Source organism: Myxine glutinosa, chromosome 2 (assembly GCF_964187855.1).
Source record: "Myxine glutinosa chromosome 2, kmMyxGlut1.1, whole genome shotgun sequence".
Taxonomy (NCBI): domain Eukaryota; kingdom Metazoa; phylum Chordata; class Myxini; order Myxiniformes; family Myxinidae; genus Myxine; species Myxine glutinosa.
The window spans coordinates 63,747,548-63,764,000 of record NC_136262.1 but is presented as its reverse complement, the minus strand read 5'-3'; positions in this window follow the sequence as shown (position 1 = coordinate 63,764,000).

Here is a 16,453-nt window from a genome sequence, read left to right as displayed (position 1 = left end):
GCCATGTCTCAATTTTTTCTATGCAGCGCTTTCGGATATATAGAGGGGAAAAGGTTTTCGTTTTTTTCAAGATGGCGGCCATACCACGTGACATATGACGTCATAATTATTAAATATTACTCAGGTGGAGTTGCACCTGTGGTGAAAATTTCCTGTCAATCGGACCAATGGTTGCAGAGAAAATCATATTTATTCTGTGCGGACAAACAAACAGACAGAAAAACATACAAATGAAAAATCACTCATTAGCGACACTTGGCAAAAGAGAACAAAGTAAAATGGCACTTGGTAGAGCATTCTTTTGACCTCACAAATAATTGATGGTTGAATTATATGTCCTGATATGCAAATCTTCTTCAAATTAAGTTAATCAGATGAAAATTGTCAATTTTAGAAATCTGGCCTATGTTGTTGACCTTTTGGCTTATGTTGACCTCAAAAATAGTTGGTGGTTGGTTTCAGTAAGCTGATATGCAAATCCTATTCAGATTTCAAGTCAATCGGATGAAAATTGAGGATTTTAGAAATTTGGGAAAAGTGGTTGACCTTAGGCCTAGGTTGACCTTTTGGCCGATGTTGATCTCAAAAATAGTTGGTGATTGAATTCAATTAGCACATATGAAAATCCTATTCAAATTTAAAGTCAATTGGATGAAAATTTAGGATTTTAGAAATTTGGCCGATGTTGTCCTTTTGGCCGATGTTGACCTCAAAAATAGTTATGGGTTGAATTCAGTTCACTGATATGTTAATCCTATTCAAATTTGAAGTCAATCTGATGAAAATTGAGGATTTTAGGAATTTGAAAAGGTTATTGACCCTTTGGCCTATGCTGACCTTTTGGCCTATGCTGATCTCAAAAATAGTTGGTGGTTGAATTCAATTCACTGATATGATAATCCTATTCAAATTTCAAGTAAATCAGATGAAAATTGAGGATTTTAGAAATCTGAAAAAAGTGGTTGACCGTTGGCCTATGTTGACCTTTGGCGTATGTTGACCTTGTGACCTATGGTGATCTCCAAAATAGTTGGTGGTTGAATTGAGTTAGCTGATATGAAAATCATATTCAAATTTCAAGTAAATCAGATGAAAATTGAGGATTTTATAAATTTGAAAAAAGCGGATGACCTTTTGGCGTATGTTGACCTTTTGACCTCAAAAATATATAGGATTTTGTCGAACCACAAACTCTACCATTTGGTGAAGTTTCGTGAAGATCGGTTTAAAATTTTGACCTGTAGGCAAGTATAAGTGAGTGGACAGACAAACACACAAACCTGAGTGATCAACATACCTGTCAAAAATATATGTACATTTTGCCAAGTAACAAACAAACAGACTCAAATGCAATACCCTCTTCTCTGGCGAGGGTAATAATCACAGGGTTTTTAAAAGAAGGAACATTTATTCCAATGACATGGTTGATTGGATATGGTCAAGTGATTTAATTGAACTTCAAAACAGGAGCTGATACTCTAGGTCCCATGTCTTTTGGGTGATATGAGTTTTAGATCTATGTAATATGAAAGCTAAATCTTCAACGGTTTTTGAAATATCTCGCACACAAAAGTACATGGACGGATGATCGGTCGGTTGGACGGAGGTCCTTTACACATCCCGTGTCGCTGAACTTGTCGGTGGGGTGGGGGACAATGATGGGGTAGGGAGGACGCTCAGGTACAACTATGCTCTAATCATTAATGATTTAAAGTTTAAATATGTGGGGGAGGGGGGGCAATGAAAGCCACCATGAACCACCTCCCCTCACCACCCCCCCCACCCCCCCAGGACAATTTTTCATGGGTACTGAATTGTTCACTAGAATGGACTGAATGGAAAAACACAAATGTTCCTAAAAAAAGAGGTCATTTGCACTTTATCAAAATGAACTATTTCCATGACAATGTATCGGAAAATTAACCATTGCACCTAGATCAGTAAATCGAGTACATCTTGCGAAATTTGTGATAGAAAAACAGAACTGGGACAAAAAATAGAGGTTATGCAATTCCCCTTTAATAACAATGCCGTTATGTTAATTAGCTTATTTGCATAATCATGAATACCCATTAGAAATAGAAATGTTACTTAAAATTTGAAAACTGTCAACTTCAACACTTCCAGAATTTATTGGAGAGGTTTATTCAAATCAACATCTGAACTAATGCATTTCCAAATTCAAGACAATTACAATGATAGACAATTCAAGACCATTACACTTTGTTACTCTGGAATATTAATAAACAGAGCTAATTAGCTTAAAACATGATATCTGCCACTGCCACCTTCAAAGACTGTCATTTGTCTCTGCATGTTCGATCTGGTACCTTCATCGATCTGGTACCTTCATCTGTTTGATATCTTCATCCGTCTGGTACCTTCATCGGTCTGATATCTTCATCTGTCTGGTATCTTCATCGGCCTGGTACCTTCATCGGTCTGATATCTTCATCGGTCTGATATCTTCATCCGTCTGGTATCTTCATCGGTCTGATATCTTCATCTGTCTGGTACCTTCATCGGTCTGATATCTTCATCCGTCTGGTATCTTCATCGGTCTGATATCTTCATCTGTCTGGTACCTTCATCGGTCTGATATCTTCATCCGTCTGGTACCTTCATCGGTCTGATATCTTCATCCGTCTGGTATCTTCATCGGTCTGATATCTTCATCCGTCTGGTATCTTCAACTGCCTGGTATCTTCATCGGTCTGATATCTTCTTCCGTCTGGTACATTCATCGGTCTGATATCTTCATCTGTCTGGTACCTTCATCGGTCTGATATCTTCATCCGTCTGGTACCTTCATCGGTCTGATATCTTCATCCGTCTGGTATCTTCATCGGTCTGATATCTTCATCTGTCTGGTATTTTCATCGGTCTGGTACCTTCATCGGTCTGATATCTTCTTCCGTCTGGTACCTTCATCGGTCTGATATCTTCATCCGTCTGGTATCTTCATCGGTCTGATATCTTCATCCGTCTGGTAACTTCATCGGTCTGGTACCTTCATCGGTCTGATATCTTCATCCGTCTGGTATCTTCAACGGTCTGATATCTTCATCCGTCTGGTAACTTCATCGGTCTGGTACCTTCATCGGTCTGATATCTTCATCCGTCTGGTACCTTCATTGGTCTGATATCTTCATCCGTCTGGTAACTTCATCGGTCTGGTACCTTCATCGGTCTGATGTCTTCATCCTTCTGGTTCCTTCATCGGTCTGGTACCTTCATTCGGTCTGGTATCTTCATCGGTCTGGTATCTTCATTGGTCTGATATCTTCATCGGTCTGATATCTTCATCGGTCTGATATCTTCATCCGTCTGGTAACTTCATCGGTCTGGTACCTTCATCCGTCTGGTATCTTCATCCGTCTGGTACCTTCATCGGTCTGATATCTTCATCCGTCTGGTATCTTCATTGGTCTGGTATCTTCATCGGTCTGGTATCTTCATCCATCTGGTATCTTCATTGGTCTGGTATCTCCAAAGTTTTGATGTGCTTGACTCTCCATTTCTCCTCAAATGGACTTGTTGTGTCACAACCACTATATGCTAGAAGCGCTGCACAGTTTTCTTGTGCGTAGATTCATGCAAAAATCTGTTGTGTTGATTAGCTTCTTGTTGTTTCCAGTACCAGTATCAAACAACTTTGTAACTTTCAACAAGTCTTTTGAGATAGTACAGGATGATGAAAAAGTTATCACCGGTCTGGACTTTTCACCTGTATGTTCTAGTAACGATGTTTCTTTGAAAACAGGAAGTACAATATAATCCTTGTGTCCGTCATTTCTTGTGATGATGTTAGAGCTTCAATTTTTTTTCCCAATTGTTGTTTTCTTATCCTCAGCTGTGAAGCTGTATCCTTTTCCTTCACAGATAAGTATGACCTTTCGGCCTTGTACTCGTTTCACATAGGAACCATTCATTGCCCCAAGCTTCACACATGTCTTGCACAAGTTCTTTTTTTTCTTCTTGTAGTCATTTGTCAAGAACGATTTCCAGTCAGCTGGTTTCTTGGTGTTTTTGCTCCTTGTACGAGTAACTTCTCTGCGCATACTCTGCACTTCCTTTCCATTGATTTGTACTGAATCCTCATACATATCTGTGCTGAAAATGACATCAACAAAGCGAGGCCTCATGTTTAAGAGTTTCTTGTATATTTGTCAGAAATTGCTTGGAACGTCTTTCATGCAGTGAAACCATGCATTTCCATCCTCTATGACGATTACTGTTATATTACCACGGGGTGGCTTAATGGCAGTGTCTGTCTTTTTCACCAAGTACTTGAAACCCTATAAATTTGTCAGTCTTTGTTAAGTAGCCATTGGCTGTGCCGTTGCTGCATGGAACTACAGTCAGAGGACATTTCAGCAGATCCACCAGATTCATATCTGCAGCTCTTGGTTCTGCGATTTGACTAGCAGTTGGAATACATTGTTCCCCTGCTTGCCTGTACTCCACTACCTTGTTCTTTGCAGTTTTGATTTTCACCGTTTTCCTCATGCTTTCCATGGACTTCAGCTTTATTCAGTTCATTGGATGAAATAATTTTCATGTATTTCCAAGCTTTCTTTGATAAATGTTTGCTTAGCTTGCTTACCTTGGGCCTCTGCAATCAGAACATCACTCTCATTGTCAGCAGGTATACGAGCACCAGACGGAATACAATATAGAGAAGCCTTCTCATCAATGGTGATTTAGTCACCCAACATATCTGCCATGCTTAGAGTGGCTTCCACATATTTGGAGTGTTCATGTGTGGTCCTGACTCACCGCTGGTACACATCATAATTGCCAGCGATTCCACATATGTTTTGGCATCTTCCATTCACCATTTGTAACTTCCTGACATATGTATTTTCTGATTGACAAGCCTGTTGGTCTGTGCAGGGGTTTCTCTTTTCCAACTGTAACATATTTCAGGAAATTGCTCAACTCTGTTGGAATGATGTTGTCTGTGTTGTCAATATGGTCAGCAGTTGGGATGGAGGGTGGAGGGGGGGGATAGGGGGCGCGGGTACTTGAGATGACCAGACTTCTCATAAACATTGCCAATTACATGTTGTAAAAATCTTGCAACTTCTGCCAAATTATCTTCCATTCCTCGCAGAAATTCCCGCTGCAGTGCTCTTTCCAACTTCATACCTAAGCTGCAAACCAAGTGTGAGGTAAACTTTCCAGTCATATTTAGGGGGCAAAAGGCTATCGTCTCTCCAAAGATGTGCTCCAATTTTGCTTTGAAGTTCTCACTTCGATGCATGGAGTTTGGAAAGGTTTTTGCATCCTCGTGTGCTTTCCATAATTCTTTTTGATGTAGGTTTGATTTACTGTCTACACTTCTCCAATGCTGGGGGTCTTGTATATAATTTTTCTTACAGCTTGTGTGAAAATGCACTTCTGCTGGAAACACGTCATGGCCTCTTTGTCTGGTCAACAGCTTTTCATCGTTTTTCCTTTCTGCACTTTGATGTTTATGTTGACGTTCTTCACTTTCTTCCATTCATCTGTCAATTTTGATGTCGATTCCATTGTCAAAGATCCTGACCTTTTAATCGCAATGCTCTCTTCTTTATTACAAAATGTGCAGTTTTTTGCAAACAACACCGTTTTCTTATCACTTGATCACTTCCGGCCTAAGTACGATTCATTTGACCTGGTCCGGTTGCATAAAACTCCCTTAACCTTAAGGAAAGATTTACCTTAAAGTACACTGTAATTCCTTAGCTAAGGATTTCCTTAAGTGCTGTTGTTACATAAACAACCCCTTAAGGAAATCCTCCGCTAAGGATTTACTTAAAGTTGAGGAAATCCTTAGGAGCCATTGCTATGCCATGCAACCAATCAGATTAGAAATAGGAAAAGACGTCCGAAAGCAAGAACACATAATCAACACGTAATTTTAAATGTCACCTGTTATATGCTGCATGGGGAATACATGCTTGTGGATGAAGGAGGAATAAAATGATTCTCGTTTAAAGTTCACTTGATTCTCATTGAGCATTTTATTATTCCACCACTGAAGATAAAGCATCCTTAAGGAAAAAAAATGAGGATTTCCTTAACTTTCCCCTTAAGGAAATCCTTAAGTTTAGGATGGTTGCATATACGAATAATCCTTACGTTTTTCCTTAAATCTTTAAAGATAATGGAGCACCCTCCCATCCTTAACCACAAACTTTTGAGTTTCCAAAAGGTGCTGTTCATGGAAATTAGTCACGAAGAGGACAGCTATCGCAGTGCGAACACCACAGGATTATATAACAATACTTCTGCAATTTTTACTCTTTCATGACATCCAGAATAATTTGCTTGTTTCACACTCGTATTTCATTTTTATAATTGCACAGTTTCACCATTCTCTGATAGTTTCCAACCATTTAATGCACATATTGACACATTTACCATAAAAAGGTGTATGAGAATTAACTGAATTTTACAAAAGAATCATTTTATTCTTCCTTAATCCACAAGCTCGTGGATTCCACAAGCTCGCTCGCTCATGGATTCTTGTGGATTCCCCATGCAACATATAACAAGTGCCATTTAAAATCACGTGTTCATTACGTGTTCTTGCTTTCAGAGGAGGCGTCCTATGTCTAATCTGATTGGTTGCCTGGCATAGCAATGGCTCCTAAGAATTTCCTTAACCTCAAGGAAATCCTTAGCTGAGGATTTATTTGGGGTTGTTTATGCATCAGCATCATCAGGAAAAAAATCTACCTTAAGGTAAATCTTTCCTAAACACATAAAGCTCGTAAATTTGAATTAAAAAATTCCACTTTGGCATTATGGGGTGTTATGTGTAGATCAGCGAAAAAAAATCTCAATTTAATCCATTTTAAATTCAGGCTGTAACAAAATGTGAAAAAAGTCAAGGGGTTTCAATACTTTCTGAAGGCACTGTAGGTGCTATTGTTTGGCTATGAAAAAATAACAAACAAACACACAAAAACACAAACATTTAAAAATATTTATAAGATGAAGGAACAAAGTTTTATAACGGAACATGTATCATTTTCTTAAAGATAACGGTATTACATTACACAGCATTTATAACGATGGGAAAACTGTTGTAATTTAATGTTTTAATCATAATTTGAAAGAGAGACTGTAAAACACTTACTTATTTTGGGCATCAGAAATAGTTTTCATTTATGCAATGAATTGTGGATGATGACAACACAGTCCATTTCTATATCAAATCAATGACAACAACTTCAGAAACTTTCACAAAACTGGAACATGAAAAAGAGATTAATGTGAGAAATTCCAAATTCAAAGTTTGTTATATTGTTGGACTTTACAGATGGAAATCACATTTTGAAACCTTCGTACCAAAATATGGACTAACATGCTTTTCAAAATATGTTACTCTCTTAGACACAACTCGTAAATTATATTATTTGAATGGAGAAGAAAACTTAGGTTCATTTTATGCACAATAACTCCAGAAAACAAAATTAATTTAAATCACACAGTAAAGATATGGAAAAGTTAATTAAGAGTAAATTATATCTTGGTATTTAAAAGTGAGTTCATAAAGACGACCGATAAAGATTTGTTTGTTTCGTAGTTTATTAAAGTTATGTTTATTACCCTCGCCAGAGGAGAGGGTATTGCATTCGAGTCCGTTTGTCTGTTTGTTTGTCCACATAGAATAAAAATGATTTTGTCTGCAACCGTTGGTCCGATTGACAGGAAATTTTCACCATAGGTGCACCTCCACCTGTAGAATTTTTCAATGGCTTGCAATGCTTCCAAAATAAGTCCAGTATACTTTGATAACCTGAGATGGAGTACCTGAGAGAATGGGGCATGCTTCAAGACAACAAAAGAGTTGGAGAACTTTCCCAGCTCGCCAACGGGGCTGGATTCTTACAGCTGCCTGTACTGCAGACTCCATATGCTCGACTGCTGAAGGCCCGGATAACTGTGGATGGACGCATGCCACCCTAATCCTCGAACATCGCTGTCAGTGAGTGGACTTTGAATCTTGTGGGAGTGCATACTGTGAGCATGGCAGGCTTGGTGATTGATTTAAAGAACCACCTTTAGAGGCCATTTTCCCCACAGAGCAGGGTTCGCCTTTTTCAGGCACCATGGTCCGCTTTTTTGAAGCAATGTTTTATGGCTGGATTCTCTTCCTGCCACCAACCCTGTTAGTTGCCTTTTGCGACACACAGGGAATTTACCAGTTACCAGTGAACTGGTACTCAATTTTACAACCTCGGAAGGATGACAGGCTGAGTCAACCCCCTTAGCGTTAATTCAGCGATCGACCGGATTCGAACCTAGGATCCTAGGATCCCAAGCCGGCACCCTAACCGCTAACGAAGTTAATTGTGAATTGTGAATGGTGAATTTAAGTGAAGATGGTGGTGAACTGTGGTTTTTGAGGTCTTTTAATTATTTGGGGTCTTTTAATTATTTGGGGTCTTTTCATTCTTTAGAGTTTTTGGGGACTTTAAGGATCTTTGGGGTATTTTGGGTCTTTGGGGTTGTCTTTGGGGTTTCAGTCTTTGGGGTCTATTGGGTATTTTCGACATTTTGGGTCTTTAAGGGTCTTCAGGGTATTTTGGGTCTTCAAGGATCTTTTGGATGTTTTGCGTCTTTGGGGTATTTTAGGTCTTTGGGGTATTTTAGCTATTTGGGTGTATTTTGGGTATTTAAGGGTCTTCGGGTCTTTTGGGTCTTCGGGTCTTCAAGGATCTTTTGGATGTTTTGGTTCTTTGGGGTCTTTTAGGTCTTTGGGGTATTTTTGGTCTTTGGGATATTTTGGGTATTTAAGGGTCTTCGGGGTCTTTTAGGTCTTCATGGTGTTTTGGGTATTTGGGGTCTTTTTGGTCCTTTGGGTCTTTTTGGTCCTTTGGGTCTTCGAGGTCTTTAAGGGTCTTTGGGGTCTTTTGGGTCTTCGGGGTTGTTAAGGGTCTTTGGGGTCTTTTAGGTCTTTGGGTTCTTCAGAGTATTTTGGGTCTTTGTGGTCCATTGGGTCTTTTCTGTCTTTTAGGTCTCCGGGATCTTTAAGGGTCTTTGCAGTCTTTTGGGTCTTTGGGGTCCATTGGGTCTTCAGGGTCTTTTCAGTCTTTTTAGTTTTTTGGTTCATTGGGTCCTTTGGGACCTCAGAGACTTTTGGGGAATTTCGAGTCCTTGGCATACTTAGGGTCCTCAGGGTCTTTTGGGTCCTTGGGGCTTTGGGGGGTGGGATCTTTTGGGTCCTCTGGGTACTTCAGGTTAAGTATTTTAGGTGGGTGGAGTCAGGTCAGCTGTCCAACCAATGGGTGAAGAGTGGACATACATACATACAAACACTTGCTCCATTATATATAGATGATTCTTCATGACGCATAAATACAATGTAAAATTAAATAATGATAAAACAACATTTAATTCACAATTGATTTACGTGAAGGGGTCGAGGCAGACAATTGTGACAAGCATATTATTATATACACTTGGTTCTTAAGAGTTATGGTTATTATAAAGGATATCTATTAATTAGGTTCTATTATTATGAATATTGTTGCGGTTCTGTCGCCGGCCTTCTCCCCTTATCAAAGGGGGATTAATCCCCTTGTCTTTACTGACCTGGCGCGAACCGAGACCTATTATGTCCCTTCCGGACAGCGCCAAATAGGGTTTCGGGACCAAATTCTCGCTCGTACCTAAGTACTGGCGCTGCCCTGGAAGCGAGGAAACAAACCTAGCACGAACCACGTGAGGTTGGAATACGCCGAGCAGTTTGCGTACACGTGATCCGCGCAGTTACAATTAATTGACCCCGAATTAAGCGATCTTATTCGTGCCACACTTAGTCAATGGAGAAATCACGGGAACGATCGAATTTAGAAGAAAGGAAGAACAGATTGATTTAATGAGTATCACACATATATACAGTTCAGGACGAAGAGACACAGGGAAATCCTTATACAGTCTTATTCTTAATTCCCAAAGACAACGGGCCCGTCTGACACACTCACACGGGGTATTGCAGATGGGCAGGTGTTCCCCAGTGCGTCCAAGGTTCTCATGCAGCTCTCCATGGTCCCCGGCACGTCCGCGAAGATGGGGATCGGTGAAGACAAGGCCACGTAGCGCGTCTCTCGAGCAAAGGCGATATATCGGGGCGAACGGCAGGGAGGGCTTTTATGGCAAAGGCGGGACGGCTTTTATGGCGAAGGGCGGTTACGCAGCTTCGTTCACTCGCTTGGCTGAAACGCCAAGTTATAAACGCCCTGGCTGCACCCGCGTATCTTTAGCGATAGTCAAGTTCATACAGTGCGAGTGATGCAAGTCCTCTCCCTCTCCTCTGCAAGTGCTCCCCCCCCGGCAAGTCCTGTTCACGTCCTCCCCTCTCTGCAAGTCCTGTTGAGGGCTTTGCGCATCGGGTTATATAGCCCCGCCTTCTGGAACTCACCAGACTCTTCTCACCACGCCCTCTGATGCCGCCACCTCTGAGCCCTGATTGGCGGCTCATGCTTACCGTCATCGCGTCTGCCGCTCCCGACCTCAACGCCGCCCCCACCTTTTTTAGGCCTACCTCGTGATAGCTCGACTAATGAACAACCAATGCTTAACAAACTGGATTGCGCCCACATAGGTGGAATGGTTTGCCGAAGTAGGACCTATTCTCCTGTCTTTACACAACGCAGGATTAACACTGGAAAGGGCCTACTCTCACACATACTAAGAAGTAACTATACTACAAATGAGGTGACATGTTGCACGTGTGACTATCTATGGGGGGCAACCTTTAACCTTTATTAAGCTCACTGTACAAATCTCAAAACCGTAGCAATATGTTGGTTGTGGACAGGGCCGGCGCCAGACTATTTTGCGCCCTAGGCAAGGCCAGCTACTTGCATCCCCCCTCCCCCCCCCCCCCCCCACAATTTTTTTTTTTTGCCAACTTCGATGATTAAAAAGATGTTTTGTAGAAAAAATAAAAAGCAGAAAACTTGAAACTGCTAAATTTATTTTAAATTGCAAGAATAAGTACCGTAAGATGCCAACAGCACCAATATTAAAGGCGCAATATCCATTAATATGGCAGTGGCCCTGTTACCCCACGCTTTGGGGCAAATGGGCTTTCACTTAAAAAAATATGACACTACATGTGGTTTGCAATGCAAAATAAAGAAAGTGGTCCCTTTATGAGTGTGTGAATGGAAATTACAGATAAACAAAACAGTTTTTGGTTTGAGCAATAAGTTTTAGATATGCAAAATCAAAATTTTAAATAATCAGTCTTTGATTATAATCAAAGACTGATTATTTAAAATTATCTTTCGCAAATACAGAATAAAATATTTTGGCACACAAATCATTTTGAACTAAAGGGCACTCGGTATAATGCATACCTCAGCCATTGGCAACACAACATTCATACCTTTTACTTCACACACCTTTAAGTATATATACCATTTAAGGATACTTGGCATAACCAACCCGTCATGTTACCACAATATTTAGCTTACAGTCAGACAGAGAAACAAACAGACAAACAGAGTTAAAAATGTCTCATAAAAGTTTCAATTTCAGACACATCAACATCTCACTTTTCGTGCCTTTTCCTTTGCAAATTTTGTCACAATTCAACCAGATCAAGTGCTGATGCCTGGGCATGTTCAATTGATATAGTTGCCAAGCCTTCTTGCCTTCTCCCAATTATCCAATCAGCCAATCAGACCAATCAGCCTTCTCCCAATTATCAGCAAAGTCATGGAATCCATCATTGCTTCGGATATGAAATCTTTCCTCTTCTCCAATGGCTTGATCTCTGATCATCAATTTGGTTTCAGACCAGGTCACTCTACTCTGGACATGCTGCTTCTGCTGTCTCAACAATGGATGGAGGTCCTCAATGCCAAACAGGAAATTAGAGCTGTCTCCCTCGACATATCACGTGCCTTCGACACGGTCTGGCACCCCGCTCTGCTCACCAAACTCTCCTCCTTTGGTATCCATGGAAATCTCCACGCATGGCTGGCGGACTTCCTCTCTAGTCGTCGTCAACGTGTGGCCCTGAATGGGTTTCTCTCATCTCCTCTTCCTGTTCAGGCTGGAGTTCCCCAAGGCAGTGTTCTGGGCCCCGTGCTTTTTCTGGTCTTCATCAATGATCTCTCTGACTCTCTTGAAAATCCTCTCTATCTCTTTGCTGATGACTCCACTCTCTGCCGCTCCATTCCTCTTCCCTCAGATCGGCAGTCTGCAGCCTCCTCACTCTCTGAAGACTTGGACAAAATCACAAACTGGTCAAACAAGTGGAACATGTCTTTCAATCCTGACAAATCTCACACTCTTACTATATCTCTCCGAAAAGATCGACTGGACAACCCTCCCATCTACTTTCTCAACAATCCTCTCCAAGAAGTTCTGTCGCTCAAGCTTTTGGGTCTCACTATCTGCCATGATCTTTCTTGGGAAAACCACATTTCCAAGCTGGCCTCCAAAGCCAGTCGCCGACTGGGCATCCTCCGTCGTGCGAAGTCCTTCCTCTGCACACCTGAGCTCCTCACCACATACAAGGCTTTCATCCGCAGCTCAATGGAATACTGTTCTCCCCTATGGGCCGGTGCTCCTGCCTCACACCTAGCTCGGCTTCACGCTGTTGAAACCAAAGCTTTCAGAATTATTGGAATCTCCCGTGATGAAGCTATCTCTGAGGGCCTTTCACTCACTCACCGCAGGCAGGTAGGTGGTCTTTCTGTCTTCTACCGACTCCTCTCCGGCCTTGCACCCCCAGCTCTCTCTGTGCTCTGTCCCCCAAATATTCCTACAGGTCGCACAAGATCTGCCAGCAACCCTCTGATGGTTAAACTGCCGAAATCTCGGCTCTCTGCTCACCTTCACTCTTTCATTCCTCTTTTCTCCCACCTCTGGAACAAACTCCCTCACTCCCTTCAATCCCACTCCTCCCTCCAGGTCTTTAAAACAGCTGTTCACCACCATCACTTCCGTTTCCGGTCTTGCTGGCGACGGTTCGTTTTTTCGCAGGTCTCCACGCTCTCCATCGAAATCGAAGTTAAGTAATTGTTCCAATTTGTATTTTCGTTATAACTGTATTTCTTTTATGGTGTATGTACGTATATTGTCCCGTCAAAGATTTTCGGTGCAAATCTTTCATACCTGTATTGAAAATCGCGTTAATTCGTGTCGTCTCGAGGTCTTGTACAGTGTACACTGTACAACCTTGAGGCTTTGTTTTTCTCTCAGCGCCTGTCGTTTGTGATCCAATAACTTTCGTTCTCTGTTTTCGCAGTCTTTCCACCCCAAAGCCTACTTCCTTATGTAAATCTCAACTCAAAAAAAAAAAAAAAAAGACATTACCTTCTCTGTGCTCATTCGTTTATTCATTCTTATTCGTTCGTTCGTTCTTCGACCACGTGTTTCTCCCCCATTTCCCCAGATAGATTGTCAAATTTCAACTCGTTATTTTATCGTCCATGCGATATTGTTTGATTATAGTTAGTTTTGGTTTGAATTTCCTGTAACTCTTAATTAATTAATCGTTTTCTGCTCCTCGTGTGTGGCCTTGTAGTTGTACCCCCGTCGGTGTTTTGTTAACTTAAGCGTGTTTTGCTTGGCTCTTGGTTTTTTCCCTTCTACCCCGAACATAATACTGTCTAACGTTCTAAATCCCCACCCCCCCCCCCCCCCCAAAAAAAACAAAAAAACCAAAAACATTTATTTTATTTTCTCCACGTGTACTGTTGTCTCATCCTGTATTTTCTGTCCAGGTGTGCTGTTCGCCCCACCCCCATTATCTCCTTGCCATCCACCGTTTGCCCTGTTCACGTGACTCGTGGTGGTCCCTCTCGGCTCTCCCCCCGTTGGTATTTTTGTGCATATAAGATTGTTCATAGTTCTGTTTAAATATTATTTAATTATGTTTAACCTTTCCCCTTCTGTTTTTTATTCAGTGGTATATTACAACACGCTGTTTTTCTTCCTATTTAAAAGGCTTTTCTCAATTTCCTCTCCAACTCATTCCACTTCAAAAAAAAGAAATTCAATATCTTATACGTCTCCCTCACTACATGGTCTAAATTCACATTCATTCCATCCCTCCTCCATCATTCTGAACCGGATTGCTAACTTGAAAATCACAACAAACCCAATTTGTTATCAATGTTCGTCTTTCATTAATCATCCACTTTCTAAACTCCCCTCTTGCCCCTCCCATCCAAATCCCCCCCCTTGCACCTACACTCCGAAACTTCCCCCTTGCCCCTCCACTCTTAAACTCCCCCGTTGCCCCTCCACTCCTGAACTCCCCCCTTGCCCTTCCCCTCCTAAACTTCCCCTTTGCCCCTCCCCTCCTAATCCCCCCCTTGCCCCTCCACTCCTGATCTCCCCCCTTTCCCCTTCCCTCCAAAACTCCCCCCTTGCCCCTCCCCTCCTAAACTCCCCCCTCACTCCTCCCCTTCAAAACTCCCCCCCAATCCCTCCCATTCAATTCTCCCCCCATACCATTCCTCTCCAATTCTCTCTCCTCCCCCCTCCTCCTCCAAGCTGCCTCCTCCCCACTTCGTCTCCCTTCTATCTCATACCTCCACCCCCCCAAACCTTCTACTTTCCTCTGCCCCCCCTCAAACAACCCCTCACTGTGCCGCATCCCTTCACCAGCAAACCTTTCATCCTCCTCATCCTTCCCTTTCTTGGAACTCTTCTGCAACATCTGAAACACTATCAACTGCTCTCCCTACCTCCCCCTCTCATCCTTCATCTTACCCTACTCCTCCCCTCCCCTGTCCTGTACCCGATGCTCCCCCTCTCTCTTCATTAACGGTATGGACCTCAAACATCCGGGGCCTTCGCTCAAACCTGACTGATCTCTCCATACAGGTTGCTTCTGACAATCCAGACTTGATCTGCTTAACAGAGACTTTCCTCCTTCAAGATGTCTCTGATTCCTTAATATCTCTTCCTGGTTACTCCCTCCTCCGGTATGATAGACCTGAGCCTCGGCCTGGTGGTTGGGTGGCTATCTTTGTCAAAAACTCTCTTCCTCACTCTCCTTGCACTGCTCTCTTTCCTCCTCACCCGCAGGAGTACCTCTGGTTACGGCTTCCTCTCCGCTCCCACCTTTTGTTCATATGTGTTCTGTACCGTCCCCCAAACAGTGATGACTCCATCTACATTTCAATGTCTGACAACATGGACCAACTTCTATCCACTCATCCCAACTCTCTCTTCCTCATATGTGGTGACTTCAACTGTCATCATGCCACCTGGTTGGGTGTGGGTTCCTCTCTCACTAGTCATGGCACCTCAGCAAAGGACTTCTGTGACTCACTGGGATTGACACAATCTGTCAATTTCCCGACCCGGATCTCAGCCAATGGAGTATCTTCTCTTCTAGACTTGGTTATGACAAACTTCCCTGCTAATGTCTGCTGCTCTTCTTCTGCTCCTATCGGTTCTTCTGATCATGTGCTTGTCAAAGTGGACATCTCTCTGGCCATTCTCAGAGAGCCTCCTCAGTGTCGACGAGTCTGGCATTTCACTCAGGCCGACTGGGACGGTCTTCAAGCAGCCATCAATCGTCTGGATTGGTCTCCCATCTCCACTGCCTCTGACATCAATTCTTCCTGGGAATTCTTCCAAAGCAAACTGATCTCTCTCATGCACAGATTTATCCCATCTCGCCTTCAATTGTCTTACCCTTCCTCCCGTCCATGGTACACTGAATCTTGTGGTGAGGCAGTTGCCCTGAAACAACTTGCCTTTGCCTCTTGGAAGGCTAATCCAACTGAAGGAAATCTCAGTTCCTTCCACCAAGCTCGGAACAAGTGTGTGTCTACCCTCAGGAGTGCCAGGAAGCACTATCTCTCCTCACTCAAGAATGAACTCTCAAACCTGTCTCCTTCCTCCAAATCCTGGTGGCGTCTGGTCAAATCCGTTTCTGGTGTTTGTTCCCCCTCCATCCCCTCCCTTACCTCAAATGGCCACACAGTTGACATCGCACGTGACAAAGCCGAATGCCTCAACTCTGTGTTCGCCTCGAAATCCTTAGTCCCAAACCCATCTCTCTCTGTTCCCACCTTTCCCAGTCGAACCCAACTGCTCCTGGACTCTGTGTCCTTCTCTCCTGACAAGGTGGAGGAGTTTTTGTCAAACCTCGACTCTGATTCTGCAACTGGACCAGACGGCATCAGCCCACGGGTCCTAAAATCCTGCTCTGCCGCTCTATCTCACCCTCTCTCTGTTCTTTTCACCCTATCTTTTGCTCAAGGTCATCTGCCAGCATCCTGGAAATCAGCTAACATTACCGCTTTACACAAAAAAGGTGCAAAAACAGATCCTTGCACCTACAGACCAATCAGCCTGCTCCCAATTATCAGCAAAGTCATGGAATCCATCATTGCTTCGGATATGAAATCTTTCCTCTTCTCCAATGGCTTGATCTCTGATCATCAATTTGGTTTCAGACCAGGTCACTCTACTC